This window comes from Mustela erminea, chromosome 11, assembly GCF_009829155.1.
Source record: "Mustela erminea isolate mMusErm1 chromosome 11, mMusErm1.Pri, whole genome shotgun sequence".
Lineage (NCBI taxonomy): Eukaryota > Metazoa > Chordata > Mammalia > Carnivora > Mustelidae > Mustela > Mustela erminea.
In genome coordinates this window covers 97,223,837-97,228,217 of record NC_045624.1, presented here as the reverse complement: position 1 = coordinate 97,228,217, position 4,381 = coordinate 97,223,837, and the positions used below count along the sequence as shown (strand labels likewise).

General features: G+C 43.6%; 1 long non-coding RNA gene across 1 annotated transcript; it reads left to right on the top strand.

The window, feature by feature from the left end:
- The first annotated feature begins 450 nt into the window (after positions 1–450).
- Positions 451–2,573, top strand: LOC116569148. The gene is made up of 2 exons (XR_004276871.1): positions 451–571; positions 1,867–2,573. It is a non-coding gene; the product is annotated as an uncharacterized LOC116569148 (long non-coding RNA).
- The last annotated feature ends 1,808 nt before the right edge of the window (positions 2,574–4,381 follow it).

Below are 4,381 nucleotides of genomic sequence, written 5' to 3'. Positions count from 1 at the left end.
CTGGGATCACAAGTACCTGTGTTTCGTCCCCACGCCTCGCTCCGGGAGCTGGTCAGATTCACCAGCCTCTCGCAGCTTCTAGTGTCCCCTTGTGTAAGAGGAGGACAATAGGGGACTCATCCGTAGGGATCCCATGAGGGTCATGTGAGGCAATGTGCTCTCCGTGCCTAATGGCCCAGGATGTCTCAACTACTGTTATGAAGGAAATTGGCTCTGTTTTTAAGGTTCTTTGCTCGCTTCCTGGTTCTGAGGTTCCGCCTTCCATTTCTAGGCTAATATTCTTTCTACCACTTATAAAAGAGGTGTGTCTAAATCCTGCTACATCATTATGAAAACACGGCTCACAGTGGAGTCATGTGGGTGGTAGCCAGACACTGTGTCTTTGTTTGGTCATTTAGTGATGTAACCCTTGAAAAATCCTCTCTCAGATCATTCTGTTGGGAACAGTTTCCGAGCCATTAAAATGTTATTCTTCCAAGTCGTCCCGCGTTGCTAACAGGGGAATGGAGACAAAGTGCAGTGTCACTTGGGCTTTGCCTAAAATGAACGGAACCGTCCTCGGCTGGGCACAGTATGAGATCCATCAGGAGGGTCTAGGCTGGGTGTGGTGATGGACTTAAGGTGACCCTGACCCACAGGGAGCAGAGAGCATGAGTGGCAGCTTCCAGGGCCCAGGCTTTCCATCACTTCCCCCCTGCTTAGAGAGGCTTGTCACACCCTCTTCCAGTTGGAATGCAGTGACTGTGGGAAGGGGCTTCGCTGACCGTCACACAGAGAACCAGCGGTGAATCCGGGGAGGGGCGGGAGCAACACGATGTCTTCTCTGTGAACGAGCGATGGGACCCGAATTTGCTTGGAATAATTGAACTTGTTTTGTCAGTGAAGGTCTTATCCAGAAGGAAAACTGGTAGGATAGATTATAGATGATAGAGAGATAGAAGATAAGATAGGTAGATGGATATACAGATAAGATAGATGCTTGGGATAAATATAGATAGATATAAATAGATTCAACTAGACATAGATAGGAAACTTTTTTCTATCTGAGAACAAAAACTGGTAGGATAGATCATAGAGAGAGAGATAGTTAAGATAGATGACAGATATAGATAGATACAAATAGAGATAGACAGGAAGCTATCTGCTTTGGAGATAATCGACATACTGTGTTTTATTGGTCTCAAGGACCTGACGGTGCCTGCATGTTTTTCTGCATTACCAAATGATCCCCACCTAAAGGCTAGTTGCCATCTGACACCATACGAAGCCACGACTTCATTATCGACTACATCTCTTCTGGTCTGCGTTACATCTCCATGCCTCCTTTCTGGAATAACTAAAAGTTTGCTCCTCTTAATCCCGTTAACCTACCTCACCCGTCACCCCCAACTCCTCTGCACTCTCATAACCACCCGTTTGTTCTCTGTTTTTAGGAATCTTCTCCTGTTTTGTTGTTTGGTTTTTTGATCCCACACATTAATGGACTGATAGAACACTGATCATCATGTATCACACTGAGTTTAGCAAGAAAGTTCATTGAATCCTAGAAAAATAACATTCCTACTCCCAACTGCCCACTTACATCAGTGGGGCACCACCAAAATTCCAGTTTTATAGGGTCTTTTCTCTTCCTGGTTGCTAAGTTATGATTCTCAAGTAGCCAACAATTCCTGTGGATTTTTCTGAGAATTATCATTCGTCCTTCCCTTTTTCTCCAGTCCCATACTCGAGCCTCACACAGACCCTGGAACCCTAACACCACAGCTCTGTCATGTCCTCCTCCCTGGAGTCTGCTCTGGTCTCATTAGTTCTGTACTGAAAATGTAATGAAACACCTTTCCCTGCATTTCTCTTCTGTGTTGACAGATCGACTAAGTCTGAGTGCCTTACCCCAGCATCTTCATCCCTCCATCATCACTGACCTTACGGTTCCCGGCCTGTGTCCTCAGAGACCTGCCTTCCCTGGTCATCGTGTCGCACGCCCATACTTCCTGCCCTTCACGTGTGCTCCCGGGGTCCTTGGAACTGCTTCCGTGAATGTCTGACCTGGTGTCGGTTCCCTCCTCTTTTTCTGTCTTATGCCGGGTGTTGAGGAGTTATCAGCACAGCGAACACCTCACAGCAAAGTGCAAATGTTAGCGCAAGTCAGATGGACAACCCAACAAGGAGTGTCCGACAGGAACTGGGGAAGAAATGAGGAAGCGTTTCCTGTCAGGTTGAACCTCATGAAATTGCTGTTTTTCTGGGTAAACAACAACAAACAAACAAACACCAGTGGAACATTGACAATTTCAGGTGGCATAGAGGAGTCTAAAGGCAGTCCACAGAGGGGGTCGGGGTAAAGGGCGTGGGGAAGGCAGAAGGGCGCCATCCTGCTGGTTCACTTCCCTGTGGTGGGAGCAGAGGCCGTCTCCTCTGAAACAGTGGGCATGAGTGGTGCAACGTTCATGGTGGAGTTGCCGGCGGGTTGACGGGTGGAAACCTCTAAGAGGTGGTGCTGGTGTGGGTGCAGGAACAGAGGGAAACAGTCCAGGTCCTTGGAGGAACTGAGCAGGCAACGTGCCAAAAAAAAAAAAAAAAGACCCAACCAACCACAGCACACAATGTGCATTAATATTTAACTACTCTCCCTTTGGGGAGAGATGAGGGCTTTAGATTGCCTTTACTTATTTGCTTACTTACTCATTTCTTGCTATCAATAAATATGCAATGCATATGAAATTACCTAATCTTTGTTCATGTTCATGATTGTTTCTTTAAAATAAGAGCCTAGAAATGAAATTGCTTGGTCCAGCCATATAAAATACGGTAAGGCTGTACATGTGCATTTGTACATTGTTAGTCACCCACCAGAATGTCCTGGAACATCAGCTCTGCCACGGGCCACATGTGAGAGGGCCTTCATCTGTTGGCAACAGGACTAGTGTTTGTCATTGTGAGGAACAAATAATAGTTTGTAACTTTTTAAATGATTTTCTAATTACCAAAGTGGCTGAACCTTCATTTTGGACATCTGCATTTCCTTTGTAATTCCATTTTTTACAATAAAGACAATTTATTTAATATAAAATATGATTCCAACTTTTTGCTTTTTTGAACTCCAAATTGACTAGATTAAGAAAATAAGACTGTTGTCATAGATGCTGCCATAGAAAATAAGATTGCTGAGGTTGGATTCATTTTAATATTGGTACCGGGTGACATGTCAAGTTCTAAGTATTTCTCCCTCTCTTTGCATTTTGTTTTCATTGTGTAGGAAGCTCATCAGGAAGTTAGAATTCACCAGCTAATGTCTGAAAAATGCTTTACCATCCTTATAAAAATCCCCTGCTTTACACAATTTTATTAATTCTTTTGCCCAATGTTTGAATGGTTAAAATTAAATTAAAATACACAAGAATGAGGATATTAGAGAGACAGAGAGAAACAAAGACAGAGAGAGACACTCATACAGAGGGAGAGAGAGCAATTCTAAGAAAACGAGCATTTCCTTAGAAAAATCAAATCCCTGAGCTGCCCCATGTGACAGGCGGTGCTTGTAGCGTTGGATCCACAGCGCCTGGATTACTGGTGTTGTTGCTGGGATGAATATTCATCATCAGTGAGCGCTATCCATCAGCACTGGCTTTTAAAGTACCTCAGATGGGTCTGTAATGGCCCAGATAGGAGAGCAAAAGTACAAGAGAGACAATTGAGCACAATTTACTTAAGAGTGATTTTTTCCCCCTTTAGGGATTTGGTTATGTGAATTCTAACTTTCAGAAAGAATGTTCTGTCTGTTGGTCTGAAGTTATAAACACAAGATATCAATTCTACAAACTGCAGGAAAGGATGAATAGAATGGAAGGGACGTGGGTAACTTTTTGCCAAATTATAAAAATATTTGCATAAAATCATCCACCATCAACACTTTTCTCTAGAGAAATGCTGGATTTAGTGTGTGGTGTTAGGTTATAGTCGACTATGAAAAGGCTCAGGGATTTACCTGGGATTCAAGAGAAGGGCAGGCCCTCGAGTAAGCTGTTCTGAGCTGACTTCGGGGGTAAAGGTCACCTAGATTTGTAAGCAATCAGGGCACAGCGTGGAAGGTGTGTGCTCTGGCTGGGATAAGACAGGAGACACCATTCAGATGTTCACAAGTTGAACAGCAGAGAGCTCTTCTCAGGTGACTCTGTGCCGGAGTGGAAGCTCTACTGACTTATTTATCACAGGACCGTAGCAAAAAAAAAAAAAAAAAAAAAAGTTTCTAACATTCTGGAACCCATAATGGGAATGGTTTTTATCATTTTTCAAGTCAAGGGAATCCTTGCTTCATTTATTGAAATAAAATCTTTTCATAATAGAAATGGCAAATCGGTGTACTGGTCTAGTTTAGAACTGA